The following is a 12,116-nucleotide window of genomic DNA, read 5'->3' on the forward strand; positions in this document are numbered from 1 at the left end:
GGAACATTTTATTTTAGGAAATATAATGAATATAAAGAGAAATCACCAACAGACAGGTAATAGATTCAATAAGGAAAAATGATACAAGACATTGATTCCTTTTGAAAAAAAATTTTACTTTTTTTGCTTTAAGCCCATTGATCATATAATCCATCCACTTAAAGATTTTATAAATAGCAAACGGATACTTCCCTAGCCTAGTCCTTGAAAGCATGGGTGTTGGAATCATATGGACCTGGTTTCAACTCCTAGCTTTCTCAACTTATTTGAAATGAGTCATTGAGCAAGTTAAATTTCTTGAAACCTCAATTTACCCATTCTTAAATATAGGTAATAATATTTATATCATAGAGTGGTTGTGATTAAATGAAATGATGTATGTTAGTCTTCTACCACAGTGCCTGACACAAATGGTCACCGTTAATGGTAGTAATAAAATAATACTTACATGTTGCATTTATTATGTTACAACTTAATTATAATTTATAATAATGCAGTTTTTAAGAAAATTAAATATTATAATAAAAACTACACCTCTAGCCTTTGCAAATTATATACTTGTGTGCTTGTGTATATATGTATGTTTTAAATCTCTGTGATCAGCACTGTCAAAAATCACTTCCTTTTTGAAAGAATAAACATTGTGATTTATTTCAGAGAAGTTTTAGACCAACTGATATTGCTGATTTTTTTTTTTTTTTAGAGATTTTATTTATTTACTTGACAGAGAGAGAGACAGCGAGAGAGGGAACAGAAGCAGGGGGAGTGGGAGAGGGAGAAGCAGGCTTCCGGCTGAGCAGGGAGCCCGATGCGGGGCTTGATCCCAGGACTCTGGGATCATGCCCGGAGCCGAAGGCAGATGCTTAAGGACTGAGCCACCCAGGCGCCCCAGATATTGCTGATCTTTTGTGGTGACACTAGAAGTAACAGTTTACAGAATAGATGTTGAGTGTATATTGGGCATTTTTTGTGAGTGTATCAACTCTTGGAGAAGAGATGGTAACTCTTGTTCTGATCTAACCGTGTAGATGACCTACCAAGTTCACTAACCAGGCGCTAGATTAACAAAATCTGTCTCTCCAGAGGAACTAACTGCTGCTATTTTAGGAACAAACTTAGAATTTTTCCAGAAGTATCACCCTAGAATCAAAGTAGTAATCCCAGATAGTGATTGTTTATTATAATATACAAAGGCAGTTTTTACACTTGAATTTTGGAGCTAATAGTCATCTTAATTTTTAAATGCAAAATGGCAAGTTTGTAAATAGAAATTAATATTATCAGAAAAGCAGTTTTGATTTTATTGAATCAAACATCTTCCATCGCTTACACTTATTTTCAGCTGTAAAAGTATGACCTCAACAAACTGGAACAAACAGTTCCAAATAATTGTTATAGGTAGTACATTAGAGGGAGGAGGGGGGGAAAGAAAGGGGGAATGGTTGCTTCTTATCAAGAATACTTTATCAGAACTTTTTGTTCAATTACTTTTCAGTCACTTAAACTACACATAGCATCATAATTAAGGAGTTAGAGAGATAAGTGGAATATTTCACATTTCACACCCATAAGGATATTTTAAAAAATCTTACCTCAACAGAAAGACTGGATATAATGCTTTAAGTTCCTAGTAATTAATTTATTTCACTAGAACATTACTAACTTTGATTTTTTTCTCTTACTAAGAAAATACGTGATAAGTTTAAAAGGATTGCTTTTATATATTTTCTTTTATGCAAATCTCTAGGTGTATATAAAAATATACATATTTAGTAAACATTATTCAGATTTTAAACATTTTTGCTTAATTTCAGTGTGCTAATTAAAGAATACAAAAAATTTCTCTATACTTTGCTCTAGGTACTCCCTTACTGATAAAATCGCCAGGACTAGTATTAATATTTAACATTTCCTTTAGTGAGTTCATAAGGTTCCCCACAACCTTACGCGGGTCCACAACAACTCCTGACCTTCCTAGGTTTTCCTGGTCAGCTCGTTAGTCTTCACAGTGCCTGTTTCTGACCTTCACTCTCCTCAGCACTTCTTTGCGGAGTCTTAGCGAAACACCTCACCTTCTCCTACCCAGAGAAAACAGAAATCATCCTAAGAAACTCATTCAGATTCCTTCTACCAAACCTGTAAACTTAACTGCATCCAGCACCTGTTCTTGCCTCCTCTACTTTTGTAGCTAAACCTTCTGAAAGAAAAGTCTATGGTGGCAGCATCTACTTCCTTAAAATCATTAATCACTCAGTCTACCATAGTCTGGGCGTACACCCCACTACAGGACTATAACTGCCCTAGCTAAAGTCACCAAGGAACAGTGGACACATTTTAGTCTTTATGTCTGCTGCGTTTGATACTCTTGCCTACTTCGCCCTTGAAATATTGGTCTTTAGTTTGCCCTAGTTTCTTAGTTCTTCATTCTCTTGTTCTCCTTTTTTTGTGTGTCTATTTGGGTTCCTTTTTTAGACCTTAAGGGCTTGTATTTCTAAGAATGCCATTTTGATCCTCTTTTCATTCTGTACATGTTTCCTGGACTGTCTCATCCATAAGTCACTTACTCCCTAATGGCTTTGACTCTGGGTTCAACCAAGCTCTCTCTTAAGCCTAAAACTTTTATTTCCAGTTGCCTACAGAACTCCAATATGTGGGGGTCCCTGGGTGGCTCAGTCAGTTAAGTGTCTGCCTTCGGCTCAGGTCCCGATCTCAGGGTCCTGGGGTGGAGCCCCACATTAGGCTCCCCGCTCAGTGGGGAGTTTGCTTGCCCCTCTTCCTCTGCCCTTCCCCCTGGCTCATGCTCTCTCTCTTTCAAATAAATGAGCAAAATCTTAAATAAAAGAACCCCAATATGTGTTCTGAAAGTATGCCAGACTCATGATGTCTAAAAGAAAAGGCATAATCTTTACCTCGATGTGTTGGTGGTCCTCCAAGAGATGCTCTATTGTCTCTCTTTGCACCATGCAGTTCTCTTCCTGAAAAAAACCTTCGCAGACTTTTGTCTGCTTGGAGACTCCTACTCATCTTTCAAACACAGCTTATTCCATCACCTTTTCTGAGAAGCTTTTCTAACATTCTCTCCCCTATCTTGTCTTCTCCCAGCTCCGTCACCGTTACAGTTAGATACTCCCTTCTCTTTTTCTCCCTTCATAACCAGGGCAGGAGCAAAGACCTAACGACATAGAAAAATGTACCATACTTCTTACTTTATTTGGCTGCCACTTTTTCTAGGTTGAGTGCCTGAGGACAGAGATTTTTTCCTCTTCACCATCTGTGAATGTCAGTATCTTGCATAGTGTCTAGATGTTTAATGAACTGTAAAATGTTAGGAATGTTCTTTGAGGTCTTTCATTTCCTGAGAGTACATTTCCTTTTTTTCTTTAGTTAAAGTAGTGTAAGTCTGCATAAAATACCAAACAAATATATATACTAAACTTTAAATATTCTCTGATACTAAAAATTTGGGCTACTTTGTTTTTCAGAGATTGCTTTTTATAATTATAATTTATTACTCTTAAATATCTATATTACAGGAGCTTATACAAAATATTCTTTAAGAATATCCTGTTATATTATTGTATCCTGTTATATTATTGTAATCATTGCATTTTATAAATACTTATGTATTTTATAGAATAAAATTAAGCTATTAATATAAAAATCATCCCTTATCACTATAACATTGTTATAATTTCAACTCTCCTATCCATGTTTTTCTTTCATTTTATATGGATAAATTACACTAAAAGTTATTGAAACCAAACACCATAGACTGGAATTGGGAAGACTAGTTCAGCCAATAGCCAGTTCTATAATGTTAGCTAAGGCAGTTAACTTGACCAGATCTCATTTTCTTAATGTGCAAATAAGGCAAATAGACTAGATATTTCAAAGGTCCCTTCTAGGTCTCAAATTGTCTGATATGCTTTTTTTTTTCTAGAATTAAAAGATTTTTGTCGGTAGCACTGTTAGATGTCAAGAGTTATAGATATTCAGTTATTCACAGCATTTTGAAGACGTATTTCTTTATGGAAGCATACTGCACTACAATTAGAATTTTAATGACTTGCTTTTAATAAAATATTTATTAGCTTTCTAGCATTGGTCATGAAGGATGTTTATTAATTTACAATAAAAAGCATTACAAATGCAATTACAAATTACTATTTAGAATAGCAATTAAAATGAAATTCCCTGTGGGAGGTGCCTGGTTGGCTCAGTCGTTAAGCATCTGCCTTCGGCTCAAGTCATGATCCCAGGGTCCTGGGATCGAGGCCCACATCAGGCTCCCTGCTCCATGGGAAGCCTGCTTCTCCCTGTCCCACCCAACCCTGCTTGTGTTCCCTCTCTCACTATGTCTCTCTCTGTCAAATAAATAAAATCTTCAAAAAAAAAAAAAAAAGAATTCCCACAGGGAATTTCTGAATTATAGGCAATAATATAGATGTGAATACATGTTTGCAGTATATATTACCTAAAGAAATATTTTCTTTGATTTAACTTCACTTTTTTATGTTAATATAAATATAAACCCGACATTTTTTTTTTTTTAAAGATTTTATTTATTTGACAGAGAGAGACAGCGAGAGCAGGAACACAAGCAGGGGGAGTGGGAGAGGGAGAAGCAGGCTTCCCACCGAGCAGGGAGCCCGATGCGGGACTCGATCCCGGGACCCCAGGATCATGACCTGAGCCGAAGGCAGACGCTTAACGACTGAGCCCCCCAGGCGCCCTAAACCCAACATTTTAAAATAGCAAATTAAATAAATAATAAATTGAAATCACTCAGGGTGCCTGGGTGGCCCAGTCGGTTAAGCATCCAACTGTCAGTTTCAGCTCAGGTCAGGATCTCAGGGTTGTGAAATCAAGCGCTGCGTGGGGCTCTGCGCTCCAGAGGGAGTCTGCTTGAGATCCTCTCCCTCTGCCCCTTCCCTACTCATGCATGTGCATACTCTCTCTAAGATAAATAAACAAATCTTTAAAAAATATAAAAATAAATTAAAATCACTCAAATCACTCAAACTAAAATTATTAAGACTTGATTTTTTTAGAGCAATTTTAGGTTTATAGCAAAACTGATAGGAAGGTGCAGAGATCTCTCATATACCTGCTGTGCCCCACACATGGATTATCTCCCCAGCTGTCAACATCCCCCACCAGAGTGGTACATTTGCTACAATTGATGAACTTTTATGTTGACATATCATAATCACCCAAAATCCAGTGTTCACCTTAGGGTTCATCTTGGTGTTGTACATTCTAAGGGTTTGGACAAATGTATAATGACAGGTATCTATCCTTATAGTATCATACAGAAGATTTTCACTGCCCTAAAATTCCTCTGTGCTCCACCTATTCATCTCTTCCCCTCCAACATGCTAGCAATTACTGATCTTTTTACTGTCTACATAATTATGCCTTTTCCAGAGTGTCACATAGTTGGAATCATATATTATGCAGCCTTTTCAGATTGGCTTCTTTCGCGTAGTAATATGCATTTAAAGTTCCTCCATGTCTTTTCATGACTTGATGGTTCATTTCTTTTTAGTGCTGAATAATATTCCATTGTCTGGATATACCACAGTTTATCCATTAACCTGCTGAAGGACAACTTTTGGCAACTATGAATAAAGCTGCTATAAGCATGAGTGTGCAAGTTTTTATGTGGACATAAATTTTCAACTCCTTTGGGTAAATACCAAGGAGCAAGATTGCTGGATTGTATGGTAACAGAATGTTTAGTCTTGTAAGAAACCACTAAATTGTCTTCCAAAGGGACTCTACCATTCTGCACTGCAACCAGCAATGGACACGAGTTCCTTTTGCTCCACCTCCACCAGCATTTAGTATTGTCAGTGTTCCAGGTTTGGGCCATTCTAGTAGGTGTGTAGTGGTATTTTGTTGTTTTAATTTGCATTTCCCTGATGACATATGATGTGGAGCATCTTTTCATATGCTCGTTTGACATCTGTACATCTTCTTTGTTGAGGTGTCTGTAAAGGTCTGTTAAGCTCTTTAGCCCATTTTTTAATTGAGTTGTTTGTTTTCTTATTGTTGAGTTTTAACAGTTCTTTGTATATTTTGGATAGTAGTTCTTTATCAGATGTTTACAAATATTTTCTCCTGGTCTGTGGCTTGTTTTCTCATTCTCTTGACATTGTCTTTTGCAGAGCACAAGTGTTTAATTTTAATGCAGCAAGCTTATCCATTATTTCTTTTTATGAATCATGTCTTTAGTATTATATCTACAAAGGCATCACCACATCTAAGGTCATCTCAGTTTTCTCCTATGTTATCTCCTATGAGTTTTATAGTTTTCACTTTACACTTAGGTCTGTAATCCATTTTGAGTTAATTTTTATGAAGGGTGTGAAGTCTGTATCTAGATTAATTTTTTTGTATGTGGATGTCCACTTACTCCATCATTTTTTGTAAAGATTGTTTTCTGTTTTTTTTACTCCCTCATATTTCCTTTGCTCTTTTATCAAAGATCAGTTGACTATATTTATGTGGGTCTATTTCTGGGATCTGTATTTTGTCCCATTGATTTATTGGTCTGTTCTTTTGCCAATACCACATTGCCTTGATTACTATAGTTTTATAATAGGTCTTGAAGTTCAGTAATATCAGCCCTCCAATTTTGTTCTTCTTCAATATTGTATTGGTTATTCAGGGTCTTTTACCTCTTTATATAAACTTTAAAATCTCCTCCTTCTCCTTCAATATTGTGTTGGCTATTTTGGGTTTTACCTCTTGATACAGACTTTAGAATCAGTTTGTCGATATTCACAAAATAATTGTCTGGGATTTGATTGGGATTGCATTGAATCTATAAATCAAGTTAGGAAGAATGCACGTCTTGAATCTTGACAATACTGAACATGGAATATCTCTCCACTTATTCAGTTTTTCTTTGATTTCATTCATCAGAATTTTGTGGTTTTGCTCATATAGATCTTATACATATTTTGTTAGATTTTTACCTAAGTTGAAATTATTCTTTGGGGGGGCTAATGTATATGATATTGTGTTTTTAATTTCAAATTCCCCTTGTTCATTTCTTGTATATATGAAAGTGATTGGCTTTTGTATATTAACATTTTAATCTTGCAACCTTGCTATAATTGCTTATTAGATCCAGGAGGTTTTTTTGTCAAATCTTTTGGATTTTCAACATAGACAGTCATATCATTTGCAAACAAAGACAGTTTTATTTCTTCATTGTCAATCTGTGTACCTTTTATTTCCTTTTCTTGTCTTACTGCACTAGCTAGAATTTCCATCATGATATTGAAAATGGTGGTGAGAGGCAACACCCTTGCCTTGCACTTAATTTTAGGGGGAAAGCTTTGAGTTTCTCAGCATAAGGATTAACATTAGCTATACGTTTTTTGTAGATATTCTTGTTGAGGAAGTTGAGGAAGTTCCCCCTCTAATTCTAATTTATGAGAGTTTTTATTATAAATGGGTGTTGGATTTTATCAAATGCTTTCCTTTATCTATTGATTTAATCATGTTTTTTTTTTCTTTTTAACCCATTGATGTGATAGATTACATTAATTGATTTTTGAATGTTGAACCAGCTTTAAAGACCTGTGGTAAATCCCATGTGGTCACGGTGTACAATTCTTTTTATACGTTATTGGATTCAGTTTTGCTAATATTTTCTTGAGGATTTTTTTTTTTTTTGTCTCCATGAGTGATATTGGTCTGTATTTTTCTTTTCTTGTGTTATTTTTGTCTGTCTTTGGTATTAGGGTAATGTTGACCTTGTAGAATGAGTTAAGAAGTATTCCCCCACTTCTGTTTTCTGACAGATTGTAGAGGATTGGTAGAATTTCTTTCTTAAACGTTTGGTAGTGAACCCCTCTGGGCTTAGTACTGTCTGTTTTGGAAGGTTATCCATTATTGAATCAATTACTTTAACAGTTATAGGCCTATTCAGGTTGTCAGTTTCTTTTTGTGTGAATTTTGGCAAGTTGTGTTGTTCATATAATTGGTCCATGTCACCTAGGTTATCAAATTTGTGGGTATACAGTTGTTTATAGTATTCCTTTATTATCCTTTTAATGTTCACAGGATCTGTAGTGACGTCCTCACTTTCATTTCTAATATTAGTGGTTTGTGTCATCTTTTTTCCTTAGTTAGCCTGGCTAGAGGTTCATCAGTTTTATTGATCTTTTCAAAGAACCAGCTTTTTTTTTTTAAAAGATTTTATTTAGAGAGAGAGAGAGCACGTGCATGCACACATGTGAGTGGGGAGGGGTAGAGGGGAAGGGAGGGAGAATCTCAAGCAGACTCCCCACTGAGTGCAGAGCCCAACATGGGGCTCGATCCCATGACTGTGAGATCATGACCTGAGCTGAAACCAAGAGTTGGATGCTTAGCCGCCTGAGCCATCCAGGTGCCCCAGAACCAGTTTGGTTTTGACGATTTTTCTCTACTGATTTTCTGTTTTCAGTTTCATTTATTTCTGCTCTAAATATTATGATTACTTTTTTCTGCTTACTTTGGATTTAATTTGCTTTTCTTTTTCTAGTTTCCTAAGGTAGAAACTTAGATTATTGATTTTAGATTTTTGTTTTCTAATATATTCATTCAATGCTTTTATAAATTTATCTTTAAGCACTACTTTCAGTGCATCCCACAAATTTTTATAAGTTGTTTTCATTTTCATTTAGTTCAAAATATTTTAAATTTATCTTGAGAGTTCTTATTTGACCCATGTGAATGTTGTTTAATGTTCAAGTATTCAGTCATTGTCCAGTTATCTTTCTGTTACTGGTTTCTAGTTTAATTCCATTGTGATCTGAGAGCAGATGTTATGTGATTTTCATTCTTTTAAATTTGTTTAGGGTGTTTTATGACCCAGAATTGGTCTGTCTTGGTGAATGTTCCATGTGAGCTTGAGAAGCATGTCTATTCTGCTATTGTTGGATGAAGTAATGTATAGATGTCCATTATATCCAGTTAATGGTGTTGTGTTCAACTTTATCCTTTACTGATTTTCTACCTGCTGAATCAGTCCATTTCTGATAGAGAAGTAATAAAGTTTTATTTCAATTGGAAATGTATGGTTTATTTAATAAATAATGCTGATAATTAACCATCTTCCTGAAAGAAAACAGACCTTTTGCCTATGACATATAAAAGTAAGCTTCAGGTAGATTATAAGTATTTAAATAAAAAATATCAATTTTAGAAAAAAATAGAAAAATATTTTTATAAACATGTGGTAGGATGGCCTTACCTAAGGCAAGCAAGAAAACCCAAAGCTGTAAGGAATTTTTATTTTATTTATTTATTTTAAAGATTTTTTAATATTTAAATAAAAAATAGCAATTTTAGAAAAAAAAAGAAAAATATTTGTATAAACATGTGGTAGGATAGCCTTACCTAAGGCAAGCGAGAAAACCCAAAGCCGTAAGGAATTTTTATTTTGTTATTTATTTTTTTTAAAGATTTCTCTTTTTTTTTTTTACAGAGAGAGAGACAGCGAGAGAAGGAACACAAGCAGGTGGAGTGGGAGAGGGAGAAGCAGGCTTTCTACCGAGTAGAGAGCCTGACATGGGGCTCGATCCCAGGACCCTAGGATCATGACCTGAGCCGAAGGCAGATGCTTAATGACTGAGCCACCCAGGTGCCCCGCCATAAGGAATTTTTAAAAAATTTGTCAGTGTGTGCCCTAAACAAGAATCAAACAACATTTCTTTTTTTTTTGAAGAAAAGGTATTTGTAATACAAATGACAAAGGGTTAATTCCTCACTGTAAATAGCCCAACAAATTAATAAAATAAATAAAATCTAATAGAAAAATAGGTAAATGTTATGAAAGGCAAATCATTGAAGTATAAATTCAAATGCCCCATAAGCATATGAGAGGATGTTCAACTTTATTGATATTTGGGAAAGTGCAAATTAACACAACAGTAAGACCATATTTTTCATCCGTGAGAAAATTAAAAGAGGTGAGGATATAGGTAAGTTTTTGCTCTCATGTCTTGCTGGTGGGAATTTGAATTGATGATTTTTGGAAAATGATCAGGCAAACTGTAGTCCAACTAATATATATATATATATATATATATATATATATATATATATATATAAAACCTTCAGCCCATGTTCCTTCCTTTGCCAGTGTATCCCATAGATACAAAAGCACATGTGTATAAGAATATCTATTACAGTGTTACCTGTAGTGACAAGCAACTTCCGTATCTATCTGTAGGAGAATGATTAAATAAATGGTGATCTCTCTATGGCAGAGCTTTAAAAATATAAAGCGTATGTAGCTATCAAGAAGAAAGATAGATGTATACCTATTAACATAGAGGGATGACCATGCTATATAGCTAAGTTAGAGAAGCTGAATAGTGAGTATAGTATGATTCCAGTTTATGTTTAAAAAATGACAACTAAAACCCCTACATATAAGTATATATTTATACAAGCATGGAGAAAGTTATAGAAGAATACAAATTATAAATAACGTTACAAATACAAATAACATTAGTTTCTTCAGGAAGGCAGAATGGGAAAAGGAAGGATTATTACCTTTTTCTTTATCCAGCTTTAGATTCTTTTACTTCTTTAATAGTCACATATCAGTTTGTGATTTTAAATTTATTTGATTTTTTAAAAGAGGCATACGTCTAAACTTACCAGCTTTTCCACTCTAATGTTTGCTAGAAAACATTAAAGTATAATACTAGGCTCTTTGTCAGTTGTCAAGGATTGGTATTTGAATTAGGTACTGTTCCTGTCTTTAAGAATGTTCTTTTATGGGGCGCCTGGGTGGCTCAGTCGTTAAGCGTCTGTCTTTGGCTCGGGTCATGATCCCAGGGTCCTGGGATCGAGCCCCCCACATCGGGCTCTCTGCTCAGCAGGAAGCCTGCTTCTCCCTCTCCCTCTCCCCCTGCTTGTGTTCCTGCTCTCACTATCTGTCTCTCTGTCAAATAAATAAATAAAATCTTAAAAAAAAAAAAAGAATGTTCTTTTATTCTAGTGAGAGAAATGGATTCAATAGATACAATGGAAGTTAAAATAATTTTGCCTTAGTTAAGAAATCAAAACATCATAAATAAGAGCAAAGTAAGGCTTTTTTATTAAAATTAAAATGACTAAAAATAGCCAGTAAATCTCCAGATTATCTTTAGGCAAAGAGCACTTTGACCCAAACCAGAGAACTGTGCATTAAGCATCTTTCCAGATTAAGAAATCGTATTTCAGGGGCGCCTGGGTGGCTCAGTTGGTTAAGCCACTGCCTTCAGCTCAGGTCATGATCCTGGAGTCCCGGGATCGAGTCCCGCATCGGGCTCCCTGCTCAGCGGGGAGCCTGCTTCGCCCTCTGACCCTCCCCCCTCTCATGCTCTCTCTCTCTATCTCATTCTCTCTCTCAAATAAATAAATAAAATCTTTAAAAAAAAAAAAAAAAGAAATCGTATTTCAGGAAACATAGAGTCGGACACCATCCTGCCAAGGCAGCTGCTCACAACAGATATTCTTTGTCCCACATGACCCTTCCCCTCACCTCTTCCTTGTCTGAGGCAGTGTCTTCAGAAAGAGTCTTACAGATTGGTGTGTACCAGGGGAGCCAAGCAGTGTTTGCAGATGGGCAGAAGCCAGGGCTGAAAGTGCCTGGAAGATGTTTGGAGGCATTGGGAGGAACACAAGGGCCAGCTAAAGCAATGAGATGATATTTCCATCTGTCTTTAAGACAACTATTATCCCCTTGATCCTTACCTTCATTCTATTTTTCGAATGCCTGACCAACTATTAACCTGATGCTTAACTGGATTATAGTCTCAAATCCCTCCTCCCTCTTTCCTTCCCTCTTTCCCTATTTTTCCTTTTTCCTTTTTTCTCTCCTTTCCATCTCCCCTCTTTATCTTCTATGTCTTACTCTCTATTAAATTAAACATTAGCCTAATCTTTTCACTATGTACCATTAATCAGATTTTATGGTGTTATGGGACCATATTCTAATATTAAAAAAACCTGACTTCTTCATATGCTATGTTGCCGGAGTCCAGCTCCAGCCGGGGTGGGTGTCTCGTAGGAAAGGACGGCGTCGGCGAATGAGGAGACACAGACACAGGGTCAGGTTGCAAGCA

At 35.7% G+C, this 12,116-nt stretch overlaps 1 protein-coding gene across 4 annotated transcripts in view; it reads left to right on the forward strand.

Moving 5' to 3' along the window:
* The window catches only part of TBC1D19 (TBC1 domain family member 19), a 161,254-nt gene that overhangs the window by 78,614 nt on the left and 70,524 nt on the right, over window positions 1-12,116 (forward strand). The gene's annotated exons all lie outside the window — the stretch shown is intronic.

The sequence above is a fragment of the Phoca vitulina genome, unplaced genomic scaffold, assembly GCF_004348235.1.
Source record: "Phoca vitulina isolate PV1807 unplaced genomic scaffold, GSC_HSeal_1.0 scaffold3, whole genome shotgun sequence".
Classification (NCBI taxonomy): Eukaryota; Metazoa; Chordata; class Mammalia; order Carnivora; family Phocidae; genus Phoca; species Phoca vitulina.